General features: G+C 46.7%; 1 protein-coding gene across 1 annotated transcript in view; it reads left to right on the forward strand.

Annotated features, from left to right (window-relative positions):
* The window catches only part of LOC128890556 (latrophilin Cirl-like), a 446,697-nt gene that overhangs the window by 43,380 nt on the left and 386,320 nt on the right, over positions 1-16,997 (forward strand). Inside the window, exon 2 of the mRNA XM_054149140.1 lies at positions 8,443-8,541. The gene's annotated coding sequence lies outside the window, so the exon portion shown is untranslated. The remainder of the gene's footprint in view (positions 1-8,442; positions 8,542-16,997) is intronic.

Here is a 16,997-nt window from a genome sequence, read left to right on the forward strand (position 1 = left end):
CTGCGAAGAACTTCGCCAATAATTCACCCTCTCCATCCTCCACGCCCTCCCCCAATTCTATATACATCGTGTCCACGCATTAGACCGCTATCTACCAACGAACCAATCGCCCGTGAGAGCAAATGTTGTGCACGCGTTTTCGCTAAGAGAAATAGGTCCCCCGCCATATTTCAGCCCTTTTATTCACGAACATGGAAAACGAACCCCGGCTACGAGCGATAATAAATGCACGGTGTAAAGCTCGTATTACAATTCGCGTGAACGATCTATTTGGCGACGAACCCGCCGCAATTTGTTATCGGGATGGATGGAACCGAGGATGCTTCCTAGTCCTGTGAAAAAATCCATTCTGGAGTCGATTTTCAATAAAAATGACTGGAGTGACTCTCTAAGACTGGCATAAAACATTTTTTAAACCATTTCTAAATGACCATATGAATGTACATAAAAACAATCTAACCGCAACGTATAATTAATTTAAAAGTCGACTCTCTCTTAAAAGTCTCATTTTCCAGAGAATCGATTCGATATCGAAGACTCTTAAAAGGAGTATCTCGAGTGAAACGTTCGAGCGTAGGTGGTGGTAATCGCGAGGCGACCGATAAAGCGAGTTTCGTCGTAAAAAGAAGCGAATTAAACGAACGATCGCTAAGCGCGAAAAGCTGTCTCGAAAGTTTACGAGAGACATTATCCCCCGGCTGCAGGTCACCACAATTGGATTGCTTGATTATGACCGGAAAGAAAATATACGTTTCATTGTTCGGGGTGGACCGGCGTCTCCGGGAAACACGATCCGATCGTTAGACGCTCGGTTTTATTATTACATCGTTATAAGCCGAGAATGGCTTCGGTTTCGACGAGACCGACGTCGAAGAAGTTCTTAACTAGCTGCTATGACTGGTTCGCACAGTAGACTGGCCCGAGTTCGTCCCCCTTTGGCTCTTTCCTTCAACTTTTCTTCGCCCTTTCCCGCTAAATTCTGTCTCCGGATTGTCTACTAACAATCCCAAAAGAAAAGCATCGGAGAAGGAAACGACGGAAGCTGCTGGTCCCCTCGATGACGATCGCTCCTTTACTTCCACTGCTCGCGAGGATCTCGATCACATTCTGATATTCGATCGATAAAATCCTCTTCGGTTCGAATGATCACAGTCCCATTGGTCTATCTCTTTAAATGATACCGAAATAATTTTGTCGCTGTATCGAAAATGTTCGTTTCAGCGATTCCCAGAGCAGATCTTCGCATCGAAGGCACGATTAAATGTACAATTTAACGGTTCGTTGAAAAACACGATCAAACAACGTCCAGCGGTCGGTCGGGGTCCCGAATTGCGGAATAAATTGGCGCGTCACGTTTTCGTCCCGTTCGACGAGTGTATGAAAACTGTATTTAATTCTTGAAGCAGAGAACGGAGGGTTCATTGATACCTGCTAACGATTCTGCGCTTGATTGGAGCTCCCCCTTCCTCCGTGCCTCGTGCCTCAAGTGGCGGAGTTCTGGTCTTCCCAGGTTCTTTTTGAGCTGGAACGATTAAAGTCGACGCGAAAAACCCCTTTTATACCTCGTCGTTTGTTTCGCGGCCCATTCGAACGGATTAAAGGTGGAACTACAAACAACCGATTCTTCGGCAACCGATGGTTCCTGCAAATCAGCTTTCATCGGGGGGGAAGGGATCGCGCCGCGGGGTCGACGATCGAGAGCTCCAGACGAAGAGATCGAGGCTCCTGAAGGAGACGAGATCCTGGAAGGGAAGTTTACCATTCTCGGTTGGGTGATATTTCAACGGTGAATCTACATTAAATTTCAGTTCATTTAGAGTTTTAAAGTGGATTAGTCCACCAAAAGCTCCGCAAGCTCTTTCGTCTGATATTAAATTAAATAAAAGGCTACAAACCGTCGGCTTCTTTTCGCCCAACAATGGATGGAAAACTCGTCATCTTTTATTCGTTATTCGAAATTCTTCTGTAAGTGGAAAATTTTGCCTGTCTCGGTCTGAGAGCCGGAAAGCAGAGAAATTCGGGAACAGGGGACGCAGTCAGAGACCAAAGAGACTGCAGAAAGTCTGGAGAAAAAGTTTTCACCGCGTCGGGGGTGGTAATTCCGCTCGGGCAGCAGTCGCTTCGAACGACTGCGACACGAAATCCTCGCGTTAAGCGAAATGTTTATTTTTAATGCATGACGAAGTTCGCGCGACGAGATGCTTATCCGTTCGCGGACGTTGTTTTACGACCGAAACGCTACTTTGCGAGTACTTTGTCCCTTCTGCTGCGTGGATTCGATCGAATCCTGGCCTCCTGGATCCTCTTTGATGGCCGAGGTGAAACGGCCCTGAGAAGAGTTTAAAAGAATCGTGGGTGGGTGGAAATAAAATGACGTTCGCGGGAGGTGGGGCGTTCGTTCGATGCACCTGTCGAAGAGATAGGAAAGTTGGATTTGAGCAGGACGATTGAAGTTTGGAATAAACGTCGGGGGAAAAGTTTCCTTTACGGCCCTTTCTTCCGTCTGCTATTCCATATTTCTTCGAGGTGCGTAGGTACAAGGCTGAAGGATTCGGTCGAATGTATTTTTACCATGGAAAATACCCTCCTGCAATTTCACTACCTTCCTTCGACGTTTTTCTGATATCCACCCCCAAGCTCGTCCGCGGATCGTTGTTAGTGTAACGCGACGGTTAACCCTGGAGAGACTAAACCAGGAATTGTCACCTCCTCGGGCACATCTTCGAATTTTAGTACAGTGAACCTTTCTTCACATTTTACTGTGAAATATTACGTTTGCGTCAGAGGATTGAATTATCAAAACTTCTTAGTTGAGAACGACGACCACCTCTTAGTCTTGCAATTCGCGTGTCTTTCGTGTATTTCTCTCGTGTATTATCTCTAATGTTGAAGCAAACAGCGGAGAAAAAATTGTCAATGGCGCAGAAGCGCGTGGGAAGTATCATTTCTCATTGTCTGGCGTCCTCGTTCTTCTCGTCGTTGTCTCCGTCCGACAGAATACGTGTCTGTACATATGTGTATGTATATATAAGCGATTCGATCGACAACGATGAGACTGACGGAAAATAAAATACCCGTCTAGCGCGTCGGCACAAGCTGTATTTTCGAAGAAGGATGAAATGTACTTTGCTCTTACAGTCGAAGTCCTCTTCTCCGGCCTTTCTTTGCCACAATATATTTTCTATATTTTCTGTTTGAAACGTATATACCAAGAAGAAGGGGGGAAGAGAGGAGGGAAATTCAAAGGGTTTCGTTCAAAGACGAAGAGTGAACAAAAAGATTTTTCGAAAAATTCACGGGAAAAATGATGGCGTGAAAGTATGAAACGCAAGCTAGGATGACGACGAAACCCTCGTGTTTTCGAAAACATGAAAATTGTTAATCGTTTCTTGCTTAGAATCATAAGGTGTATCCAGAGAATGACGTTAGAAAGCGTGTCGTAACTTCTTAGAAAATTCAATGGCATCGTCGATGTCTAGAAGTCATTGTATGGAAGTCGTCATACAAAATTTCATATTCTTCCGATGAACGACTTCCGAAATACGGTGAATCGTCGATAAGTGTCGCGAGGTAAGAGCTTCGCGTACCTATCGTAACCTGGCGAACCAGTGGCCAGATTCCCCCAGTCCTCGGGCGTGAGTGCAATCGAGAGTATTTGTCGAAGGAAGAAATAAATAAACGAACAGTGCACGAAACGTGCGCAGGTGAATCTAGGACTCGATAATGGCGTGCTCCACCTGTGTGCGTGCGTGCTCCACCTGTGTGTGTGCGTGTGCGCGTGTGTGTGTGTGTCCGGAGATGGAGTGTAATATGAAAGAGGTGAAAGGGAAGACTCAAGCGAGGATACGGCGAGAGAGAAGCAACGAAGGAAAGAAGAAAGGGAGATACAGGGAGCACGAGATATACGGCCTCATAATTCGCTTCTAAACATCGCTAATTGCAGCGCTGACCCTCTAAATCTTTTGGGATGCTATCTGCTCGCTCGAAAATACTCTCTCTCCTCTGCTCGTCTGCTGTTCGCGTTACTTTCTAACCACCTTTGTTCCGAAGCGAGACGAGGTGGCGCGAGGTACCCCAACTTACACGCTCTCTATTAACCCCGCTGCGGCTCATCCATTTCTCTGATCGATGCAAGATACCATCTCGCTTCTCCTTGACGCTTTATCAGGCGCAGCCTCCTATCCGCCAGGTTGAGAAAAAAAGCGTCGTTGCAGAACATTCTCGAAATTAGTTTATCGAAGCTTCCCGATAAAAGGCAAACCAGAGCTCCACACATACACATCCAACAATTGGTTTCCTCGCGATTTCAGTGCTCGTAGCGCTCCAGAAAATCGAAAAACACAGATGGAGAGATGAAATTCTGACCGCTATAAATGTTTCACCTCCGTTGCGTTCGATAACACCCAGGAAAGTAATAAAACTAGGATAGTGGAATCTGCGATGAAGAGTGGCTACCTTAACCAGGATGATCCGCGATGGACGCTCGTGTATCACGAAGCTGCCGGCTGGTTACCCGAATAAAGTGCTCTTTCGCACGATAAACCGAGCTCCGATGGGCCAGACTCGCTGGAAATTGGATGAAAATTGAAAATTGAGTCACGGAACACCGGGCCGTCCCGGGCGTATCGCGCAATTATTTTGAATCGCGCTATTAATCCTAAGCAGCCCCGAGAAAATGCGGTTCAACGCGCTCGCGACCGTAGCCGACGAGAAAAACAGCCGACGGGGTTCTTTTCATTAAAAGTATGGCTGCCCCGGCTGATGCGGTTGCAGCTAATGGACGCGCTCTTTTAAAATATTTTAATCGCTGCGAGGACTGTATTGAATTATCGCTGCTGCACCGATGGCGAATACAATTAATGGACAAATTGGTAGAAGGAACGATAGAGTCGAAGCTCTTGGCGATCAACTACTCTTACTCGTATTTACGTGATGATAGTTAGCTTGCATAGCTTAACTTCAATCAAACTTTTCATTTTTTTTAGAACTTACCGTGAATCTCAATTCATTGGTAACTGAACGTTATAGTTTTATCGTTGCGTTGGAAACCATTTTCCAAGGCACAACGGCCACACAATAACGTAGAAACTGGACCAGTTGCACTTGCTGGAAGAGAATCGCGAAATGCAAATGCAGAAGTTCCTCAACCACGTGGCGAAACTCGCAAGAAGAAGCCAGTGCTCCGTCATCCTCCCACAAACTTTTCCAGGGGGTCAGGGGTCGAGGGTTGATTGAAACAGGGTGAGAGGTATCTCGTTTGGAAATCTTGTCTTTTGTCAACGACGGTTGGCGAATAGTCCTTCTTTCTTGCTCAGGCTTAACTTCCGAAGGCAAACGTCGGTTACCAGTCGCATTGTCGATGAATCCCCGCAGTCGCCTTCCAAGTTAATCTCTTTGATTTCACGGAAGGAAAACTGTTTTTCTCGTTACCCGTCGAAAAATCAAGCGCTAAACCGTGTTTTCCCGAGCGCAGAAATCGTTTCGCGTCAAGGAATGAAAATTGGTGTTTGCTTCAATCTCCAAAGTCTGGTAAACAATTTTTGTATCGCGGTTTTTTCCCAGGTGAATCGAAGGAAAGTGCCTCGATATTCTCGCGCGCCAAGATATCGAGGAACGAAATAGTTCGGCGAATCGATGCACGAGGCATTACTCGATATCGTTTCGCACTAAAAATCGCGCGGGAAACGCGACGATTCGAGCGCACAGCTTCGAATCGCGTCGGTTATAAATCTTTAAATATTCGTGCTTCTAAAATCCCTGGTTTCCTGCCACTTACGCGAAGACACAGCTGAAAAACTCACAGAGGGCACGAGTGGGTTGACTACGTCAGGGTAGCGCTTTTCAATTTACTTTGCGAGACGAAGTCCCTCGTTTTGTGGAACGATGAGGATTTCTTTGTTTTATCGACTCGTAATGAAATGCGAGCGGGTAAATTACTCTAATACAAAGTTCGAAAACGAGCGTCGAGCATCTTACTCGCTCCCCTACCGTTTTCTTCCTGGCTTGGGTAACAGCGCGCGGTTCCGGAATCGACATGTCCTCTCCTCGCGCACCACTCGACGTCAGTGTAAATAATCGTTTCCTGCCTCCAGACTACTTCGCAAACTGAAGCTAAACATTCTCGGTTTCCACCGTCAAATATTTTAATTAAGTCACGTCCTGGGAAATAAATGTTTCGCGTCGAGCTGCTCCGGTTGGTAGTATCGACGTCTTGGTGTCGTCGGGATTCGAAGGGTACCTTTATGTTACCATTTATACCTGGACCAAATATTTGAGTACTCAAAAAGTATAAGTTTTAAATTATAAAAGGAAACTATAAGGTTGTCCAGGAAGTTCGTGGCAATTTTTAAGAAAAATTCCAAGACACATTTGAATTTTGATATACATTAACATAGGTGCCATTGTGTTCCACAATCATTCCACCTTTTAAGGGATGTATACATATTATTTGTTTTCAACCATTTCGATATATTCAGATCTATATTACCTACCAAAAATCGGCATGGACTTCTCAGACAAATCAATATTATTTTCTCCTAAGTGACCCGTCAAGCATCAAAGAAGACCCTGAAGACTGATTTTTATCAACACCCTGTGCATAGATGGCGGGGCGCAAATAGGTTAAGTCAATATTAATTCGACGTCTGGGAGGCATTGGAGATTGTTATCGCCAACGCGTATCATCTAAAAGTTTCGATCTTACGCCTAAGTTTAAGTCCCTATCAACGAGCGTTGCTCCAGTTCGCGTTGCTCCAGTTCGCGTTGCTCCAGTTCGCGTTGCCTGCTAGGAATCGACGGCGGCTCATAAACAATAACTTCCAGTTGCTGCTCTCAAAGAAAACTAACTACTGTTTACCGAAAATTATTCTAATTGCGACGTACCCGCTTCTACGCAAATAGACTGGGGTTTGCTTTCGAAGTGAATATCGTTGACCTGGAAAAACTAGTTTTAGGGTATACACAAGAGCGTATACATAGAAAAGACATTGGTTCATTTACGCAGAAGTCGTTAAGCTATTCTGGTAATAATTTTGTTAAAATGAGGTGCAGATGAGAGTAATGAAAGAATCACACTTAAATATTGGCGATAAGTATATTAGGAAAAAAAAATCAAATCACTCAAATTCATGTATATACAGAACAAATGTATTGTATCTATAAACAAATTTTAATGGAATCAGCGTTGGAATGAAGTCCAACATGCGAGGGTAGGTGAATAGGTCAAGTGACATTTAGAGACCTTTTTGGCCAGAGTACTTATTTCAATACCTAAAGCCTTTACTATGTTTATTGCAATAGCCTTTTCAATACCTACCCTCAAACAGCCTTAGGGTATTAAATACCACCAACACACTCCCAACTCGACCGAACAAGCTCCCGCCCGCCATCGTTTCGCCAAAGCCGATGACGATCGTGTCGGGCACAGTGTGCATTTCGTTATCGAGCCGTCATCGTCGATCAATTTCAACCACTTCGTCCACCGTTTATCTTTTCCCCGTATTTACACGGTAGCTGGTTTCCACGACGGTCCACGAAGACATCCTCTAAACACGATCCCGTCGAGGGAGGACGAAGCTGCCGGATCAAATGTTTGCCGAACTTATTTTGGTTAAGTCACGTCTTCAAAACAAACCCCGTGACACAGTGTATATAGGACCTGGAGGGGCGATAAGTCCGGTTTCGTGACGAATACCGTGCCCCGGGTGGAAAAGTCTCTCCACGGAGGCACTTGTGCACCCTCTCGGCCCGTGTTGTTCCTTTTAACTCGCGTCGTCAACGGTCTGGAATGCCAGGACGCAGGACCTCCCGGAAGGCACGTCGTAGACGAACGACGATCGTTCCCGTGGAAATATTGCGAGGAGTTTAACCCGAAATCACCATCCGTGCGAGAGTAAAACGTTCCCCGCGCAATTCAAAGCCTTCCGCGATACACACGCCAGGTGCCCAGAGGCGGATCTGTCTAAATTACCTGCCACTCGCGGCGCGGATAAATATTTGCCGAAACACCGGAGGGTGAGCTCGGTTCCAGTTTTTAAATTGCAACGAAAATTCGGCAACTTTGTGCGCGGCGTTCTCGCCGTTCCGCTTTCGTCTGAGCGTTTCAAAGGTGACGCGTGGCGGCTTTTCCATTCAACGCCAGATCTCCGTTGCCATGACGCTTTACCGTATAACTCCTGGGGACGACATCGGTGATTTCGATCAGACCACCCATACTTTTCAGGTGTTTACATTTATTTATTCGTAAGCGGGAAAATTCTTTGTACGTGGAGGTAATTAGCGTGGATTGAGACACTTCTCCGGGTCTTTCGGATTCAATCGAAGCAACAAGACGGTACAAATAGTTTTTATTTGTTTTTTAGAAATGTTGAATGTGTCACAGGTGACTTTACCTCACATATTGTAAGTCAATAACGGTTTGAATTTTTGTTTTTGTTTTTTCAGACGAACCAACACTAGTCAGGAGAGGTTAACATACCAGTGCATTGGATTACACAACTTCACGCATGCAGAGAAGCGCATAGTATTGACATCGGAATACAGGTAATTTAAACAGTACTTAATTTTACTTTCAGTGTCGAGCAAGTAGCTCTCCGTCGAGAGCGATTGGACCTGTCCACGAGTTTAAAATCCCATCGGTCCTGAAGAAAGTCTCGTCATTTGCATGTAACGAGACTCGTCACCGCTACACGTAATCTCTTCGACGACGAACAATGGACGCGAACCCTTCGCGTGGCGCGATACAAAGGGCGAAAATAATTCCTACTTCGCATTATTATTCGAAGCTGGGCGTTTAACTTTCATCGTCGCGACCATTGCGGGCACGAGGCTCTTCTTTGAGAGAGTCGTTCGGTGTCAACGAGCGTTGACCCGTCGCTAAGGAGATGCGGTGTCCCGGCTTAATTTAAATAACCTTCATTAATCAAATTATTTCTACCACGGCGTCCTGGCAGGATATAGAATTTCCGAGTTGGGTCTCGACACAGAGGACCAACGATCGAAGGTCTTTTGATGGAGCACGGATTGTCCCAGTCGCGACACGGGTTTTTACTTATTTATTTAAAAGGTAGACAGTGTGTCTCCTTAACTTGCAGTAGCATTGGAACCTAGTGCCTGGAACTGAACCTTTTATCTCCTCTTGCTGCAAGCCAACAATTTTAGTTAGCTCACACACCCTGTACTACTATTTAAATCGTATATAAATTTTGCTTCTTCGACCAACTTGATCAGTATTCCTTGTCATAATGACCATCGAGATTTGAGATTAATTTTCTGTGACGCCGCAGCACTTTGCGTCATGGTCGTGGATCAGGCCGTGTCGCACATAACTCTCGCGCCTCTCGTTAGCGCGAAGGGTGACGCGCCACCAATTACGATCCCGTAATCTTCTTTAAATCGGTCTCCAAGCCTTTTGAGAGCCAAGGTAAACACACTAATTGCTCGATGAATGAAGAAGTACGACAGAGTGTGCGCGTGTCGCGAACGCCGCGTCGTAATACCGTCAATTACACCCTTCCAGGTGCTCCCTGCTCGACGATTAATTAAACATATCGCGCCCTGGGTCGGACAATGCCTCATGGTCGCGCGAATTCGATTCACGCACACGTCGAAATTCCCGCCAGTTTCTGCCATGGTTATCTAAGGAATTAAGACAGGGGTTATCGCGAATTGATCATACGACCCAGATACTTTGCAAACCTCCCCTTTGCTGATCTACATCGCAACGAAACAAGTCATCGCTGTTCATGTATAGGGTGGTAGCAAGCACGAATAACGTTCCAGTATTTTTCGTTTTTAATTGCTCTCACTTTTCCCCGTTTTCGTGGGCAACTAGAGGTTTCTCAAGGGGTGGCTGCATTTATGGACTTGGGATTTGGTTTAAATTAATATGCGTTGTAGTTTATGTAGAAATAGGGGTTGTTTAAGTCATCGTTTTGCTGCTGTTGGAGCAGTTTTGCGAATAAATACCCTTAAAGATAGAAGTTTTTAACCCTCTATGGGCCAATGTTTTGTCTGCAGACTACTTGCAAAGCATTTACTTTGATATTTCTAATTGATAGTGCTGCTACCCACCCATTTCATCGCTTCACAGCATGTTTTACCATATAACGTGACATGAATTTCGGCTGTTCGAGAATAAAAAGATTTTCAATTTTAAAACTACAATTATTTGGTAAAATATCGGTAAAGTGTTAGCATGTGATCTGAAAGTTATACCGGCCCATAAAGGGTTACCAGACCATTTATGTAACATCAAGTTAAACAAAGAAAGTTTCTACATTTTTCGTTGCATCTTTCTGAGAGTATTATCAATCGCATACCGCGGGTTTCCTCGCGTTAATCCAGACGTAACCCAGATGTTTTCGAAATCTCCCCCAACCGGTCAACCTCGCAACAAAATAAGTTATATCGCTGCGGATATACGACGGTCGCGAACGCGAGCAACATTCCACGCTTTCCGCCTCTCTTTTTCAGTAATTCTCGTTCTTTCCCTCGCGAGGAGCACTGAGGCCTTTTACGCTCGCACACACACATACGTCTCGTAAAAGAGGTGGCTGCGCTTGTGGCGGTCGCACAGCCAGCTGGAAATATCATTTCACGATTAGGGGCGCGTCGCGTTACACGGCAAGCAGGACGACGTCGCTTTAACTCGGCGTCACGGCACGATACGGCAACGGGAAACGTTATTTCTCATGTTTTCGCGATACGTTAACAGAAAACACGAGAGTTTCTAGTACGTACATATTATCGCGGGGTAGGTCGCCCCGGCGGAGGGCGGGGGCCGCCCTGGAATCTAATTGTTCGGATACACGCATTTCACCGAGCGCCACCGACGCGCTCGCTCACGCTCCCGCAATGGCGTTCCGCTTTTCGCGTTCCGTCGCGGCACGCACGTACGCAAACCGCCGAATTTTAAGCCATTCGCATACCACGATTATGCTACAGCGAATTATATTTTCTTTTTGAGATGAAATTCTTAGCATACTTAGCAATTTTGTCAATAATGATCAGATTATTAGCTTAATGACAGGTCTATCCCCCTGCTTGGAAATAAAAGAAAATTTCGTCATTTGTATATCTTATTGCTTTCAAGTGAAACAGTCGAGTATTGAACGAGTATTGAATAAACAGAAACGGTGTAAGGGTAATTTAGCTTCGGTTATCCATGGAAAAATCGTTTCAATTACCCGAGGATTCCTGGATATCAACCACTGTTTGATTCGAATCTCCAGACTGTCACGAAACCTCGGTGGAAAACAAGAGTCGTTCGAACGACTGTACGATGCAGCGTTACTGGAATGCGACTCAAGTTGCATGTAATACTAAAACAGCGATGCTTTGAAGTAAAACTTCACTTTTCGCAAGCTCTCGTAAACTTGAGTGTTCCCTTTTCTCTAACATGAAATATAATAACTTGAGGGGCACAGTCTCGAGTTCCCCATCTTTTCGAAACATAAAGAAAATCTCTTTTCCCAGGGCGACAGACCAGAACACTCCTCGATACTGTGACGATCGCGACGTCAAAGGAGAAAACGATACGCGTTTAAGGCTCGGCTAATTAGCTACTCGCGCAAAACGGTGAATTACGATAACAGCGAGAGTACAAAGTTTCGATTGCGTTCAACGGGAAAGTTAATCCCGCGTTGCCCGTATTCGGTGTGCAGGGGCATTTACGCGAGCTCGTACGGAACGCGTTGTGCGCCGGTGTGCGCACGTTCACCGACACATCCACACGCACGACACACGCTCATTATTCTGTACACGGGGTTTCGATCAAGCGCCACGAGCCACCGGGATTGTTTTAATGAAACCATTTCCTCCTCCCTTGTTCCGTTGCCATCCGCCATCTTCCGCGCTTTTCATCGTCACTTTTTTTCCTACCTTCTTCGCTTTCTTCCGCGTGCTGGTGCATCGACTATGCGAAGGGAAGAATTGGCCGATTGATGGAGCAGATAATGGAGCTGCCAAGACTCGAAGACCGTCACGTCCGCAGGAAACGGCGCTTCGACATTGGCCCGGCATCGTCCGCGATTGAAACCTGCTCGATAAAAACCGGGCGAACACTTTATTACATTTTCAACTAATTCCGTGGCAGGATAGAGGACGGAGAGGGGAGACGCCGTCGCGACGCAGCGGCGCGAGTCGACGCCGAACCGTCTTCTTCGATTATTACCTTCGTAATTGGACTTCTTTTGAAATTCCTGTACGCGTGAGCAACGCTGACGGTTTCGAGGGTAACGGAGTCGGACATTTAACCTGGCGACTTGGGAAGCCTTGGGAGGATTCGTGAAGGAATGCTAGGCTGAGATACAAGTCCCTGAAGTGAAAGTTCAAGACCTGCTCCGGGTAATAGAATTTTACTTTTTCCAAGATTGATGTCAAAACAAAACAATTACCCTCAGAAGGTAAATAATGCGTTTGCTATCGAGAAATTACTCAATTCGGGTCTTGACATTTACATTCTTCACCTTCACGCGAAGTTGCAACTGTTGGCCCCAATAGAACTTCGTGCTAATTCCTTTTATATCGTGAGCTTATGCAAACCATGCTACCAAGATTCAAGATTGCCTGGTTTAAAAGAAACTTGAATAGACACACAGCACGAAAGAAGCATTGCACTTCCTGAAGTCGTGATTCGTTCGTAACGGGTCTTTTCGCAGACGTAATTCGACTTATTTTGTAACTCCAATACGCGTGAGCGATGCAAAGTTGCGAAGAGTAATGAAGTTGGACCTTCAACCTCGAGACTTGGGAAGTCGAGTTAAATTCTAAGTTTGTATTGTCGAGAAACATTCAGACATGTTCAGACGGAGGAACTCTTTTAACCAGAATCATGGATATGAACAAAACCAGAAGTTTACGACTCAAATTCTGGCTTTATAGTCTCTAAAATTTCTTCTAAAACTCCTGTTCGTTTCCACGCGTTAAATCACCGATCCTCGATTCGTTCACTTACTTCATCTATAATGAAGATCCCAACACGTATCAGACCTGTATCAATTCGAACTATGCTACATTCACACTACAGAAACAGTCTTCATTTGCGTCCAACTACTCTAGCAAGAGTATCCGAGATCAAGGAATTCCCCAGTCAACAGCTCAATATAAACATTCCCCATCTTCCCGCAAAGTAGCCAACTGTTGTCCCTAATACGACCTCGTGGCGATCCCTTTCGCGCGTAGTCGTATACAGAGCACTGCAGAATTAGAGATGCAATCTCGCGTGGTTCGCAGCGCTCGCGAACGAAACCGAAAAGGTACAAATGGACACATAGCATAAAGATAGCAGCATTTGGCGAAGTCAGCTTTCGTTTGTAACGGGTCTCTCCATAAACGTTGAACCAAGCCGTTCGGTACGAACGCGAGGAATTAACTCCAAGGCGAGTCTCACGATAGCTCGACAAAAGCCAGCGAACGTGGAAAGCGTCGTTGCATCACGGTCGTTGGACCAAAGAAGTCTCGACACGGATACCAAGTAGCCAACAAGGAACTGTTCGCCAGCCGTAAACGAGCGATTTCTGCTCGATTTGCTCCGCACGGCAGGATCGCGCGATCAAAGAGTACAGAGTAATTAAACGCGCAATTAATATATTAATGTTGATGAAGTATCGACCGGTCGTTAATTCGCCAGCACCGCCGCGACCCATTCATAAACAACGCGGGTATCGGGGCCAACACCCTTTTGCTTTCTTGTTCCGACTGCAACAACCGATAAGAGCGTCGGACACGCGTCGGATGCCCATGCCTCGCGATTGGCATTCATAAGCTAGCCCCGCTAGCCGACGTGAACTTTCTCCGATCGTTCAGGCACGTTTAGGCGCGTGCTCCGTGTCACGGACACGCGTTCGTTCCTCTGGTGACTAATACTAAGTGTCCAATCGGTAGCTTCGTCATTCACCGTTCGCTATCAATGGATCTGATTAGTTTGGTGCCCCGAAACTTGGATGATACTTGGAATTTTTTGGAAACGAGATACTTTGGGTATGTATAGGAACATAGAAACTGTTGTGCGATTACACCCGCCACACCTTAGAACTAAACACGGTGTTTGGCGACTCCGAAGTCGTCCCCCGCGACTGGGGGCGCAGAACGCGACCAGTGTTGGGAATTCGCGACTGTCCTGGGAAAGGAGGAGCCGCGTCGCTCGGGGAGCCACAAATTTCCAGTCGGGCAGGGTAAATAAAAACGCGGAAAAAGTGGAACATGCAAATATATTCCGACGAACACGCGCAATCCCTAAAAGTTTCGCGCTGCGCTCGTCGGCCCGACGAAGAAAAAACGTCCCTCGGTGGGGGCATGTATATGCAAGGTGAATTAAATATACAGGCTGTGCAAATAAGTCCGACCAGCCAGACTTGCTAGCTCTCTCGTTCTCGGTCGTTCCGTTCCGGTGGACGGAACCGCGACGTCTGCGGAATACAACGAAAGAGGTCACGGCCCGTCTCGAGGATAATCGCGATGTTGTCCCTCCGGTTGCGATGAAAAATTCAGAATCGGTGCTGACAATTATCGCGAGAGCCTCGAATTTTCGTTGACGCTTACACTTCTTCGTTAACATCTCGCAGTCGAGTAGAACGGATACCGTCGGGTACCGCGACTTTTCGAACAGGGGAAAGTTCAGGAGACGAGAACACTTTCGGGACGATCGCTGACTTGAATCGTCCTGGATCGCGATGCTTATCGAACATTCACTATTTTCCTCTACTCTTTCACGTGATTTCTAAAGCAAATTACATATTACTTGTTGTTTTGCGTGGATACTAGACCGAAACAAGGCTACAATATCTCTAATATACTGTCAGTTATCCTAAACATATATCGTGTGTAGAGTTTTCAGAAACATATAAAATTGTTAGCTTGCTTCAACATAAATGTTTCGTAATAAATACGTACATGTATAAACTTTCCACACATGTATGTATTTATAATGAAAAATTGATTTACAAACATCAAACCTATCATTTCATTTAGAAAAATTCCGTCAAGAAACAGAGAGGGTACGAATTTTTACGGAACTGACTGTATAACTCTCCAAACCTATAGCTTCAGAATGCCAATCCTTATCAGTGTCTTCTTCAGGTCTCCCATACTCGTTCCTCGCATGTCAGTTTCGGCCCTGGACAACAATTTCTGGTATCTTTCTGGTTCCGTTTCGGGCGATCGATTTTCTAACGGATGGACGATAAAAAGAAACCAGTCCCGCGACAGTCGGAAGCCTGTCTGGTGCAACGGGGCTCGCATTAATATTTCGAGTCTGCGCGCATTACTCTTCGCGGCTGGCCGACGTCGTGTCCTAGATTTCGGTTCTCCTTGTCGTAACGCGATATTAATGCGCGGAAAGATATGAAAGTGTCGTTCCCTTTTACCCGGGGACGGTAGCGTTTCGCGTTATGAAATAACGACGCGCCGCGGTGTGTGTCGGCTCTCGCGGCGCTCCCGCGCTGTTTGAAGCCGCGGAATATTTTTCACGGAATACCGCCTCGAGCGGCCGCGCCAGTTTTGCCCGGTATAAAACGGTCAAGATTACCAGCGACTCTTTTCATGTGACACAGGAGCGATATATCCTTTTAATAACAACGAATATATTATCGTTGTTTTCGGTGCCAGCTCCAGCGCGCTCCCAGGCGTCCGTCAGTTTTATTATTCCTCCGCGAAAAATTAAGTGATAGCTTCGAACAAAAAGCCAGGCGTCGCGCGTTGCAGAATAATGCGCGTGGTTTTTCGCGTTTAGCGGCGTGTCTAAATATCGCGTTCGACGTCGAGCGCGTTGTGGATGCGCCAGGTGTTGTTCCAAGTACGCGAAGCACCGTGGAAGCGGGAACGACGACTGGTCTGTTTAGAAACGTGGGCGAAAGAACTTATACTTGACCCGCTTTAGGGCTCCCTCTGTGTTTTCTCTGACTATTTAGGTTGCACGGGAATTTTAACACTTCTGGTCGGTGCATGCCGAGCCTGGTGGCTCACTCTCGGGTCTCGCTTTACATGGAACCGCGTACTGCTGACGTACTAGAGACCGAGGTCTGAGTTTTTAAGTCTCCCATTGATGGTACTCCTCGGCGCATCGGCACGGATTGCCACACACTGTTTCCTGTTGACTCTCCGTGAACCCTGACACCAGCGACTTTCTAGCAAATCAGCTGACAGCATAGACCTCTAGTAACGAAGCACCGTAGTCATGGGTCTTCGAGTACATGCCCTCTCGCGTAGATCTCATCCCTTCTCTCACCCCAAACTCAATTCTTTCATTATCATGAAAGAGTATTATCATACCTCGTTACCATGAAAGAGCTCCAGCTTCGAAGCTCCGATAGTCCTCGGCAAAACAATTACACGCTCCCACAACAAAACGAAGGTGTTCGATTGACTTCTGTAGCCTGCAGGAGCCATCGAGTTTCCACGGAGCGAAAATTCCGCCAAGAGGATACGTTCCTTCGGCGCACAGAGGCGACGACGCTTGACCAAGCGTCGAAGCCACGGCTGGCGTGTATTCAGTTAATGAAAACATTGTCCTACCCACACCAGGGTTAACGGGGCGCGCGGTCGGCTTGTCGCACACGATCTCGGACGCGTCGCTCGCGTACACATACACACACGCGTCGGCGCCGGGGCAGCGCGTCCATCCGCTCGAACACGCTTGCTCTGCGACGACGCCGTCCTCCCTATCGTCGTCGATCGCGCCCCCCGGCTCTCTGGTGTTGCGGACGCACACGAAAACACGTAGCCAGGAGCCGACACGCGAGCTGAAATTCGAACACGACCGAATATGCGAGCACGTCGCACGGCGCTCGAGCGTTGTTCGTTGCGCGGAGCGTCGCGGCGCTGGCCGTGTTAACGCGCTGAATCATTTCCAGCGAAAATAGAGCGGGGTAATGTGGTGCAGGCGCCTGGTAAATCGTCCGTACGATACACCGAAAGGGTTAAAGCCGGTTGACGAGGGAAGGACTCGACCTGTCGCCCCCCTATCCCTCTGATTTTAACGAGCTTTTACTGAATGACAC

Source organism: Hylaeus anthracinus, unplaced genomic scaffold (assembly GCF_026225885.1).
Source record: "Hylaeus anthracinus isolate JK02 unplaced genomic scaffold, UHH_iyHylAnth1.0_haploid 12001, whole genome shotgun sequence".
In the NCBI taxonomy this organism is placed as follows: domain Eukaryota; kingdom Metazoa; phylum Arthropoda; class Insecta; order Hymenoptera; family Colletidae; genus Hylaeus; species Hylaeus anthracinus.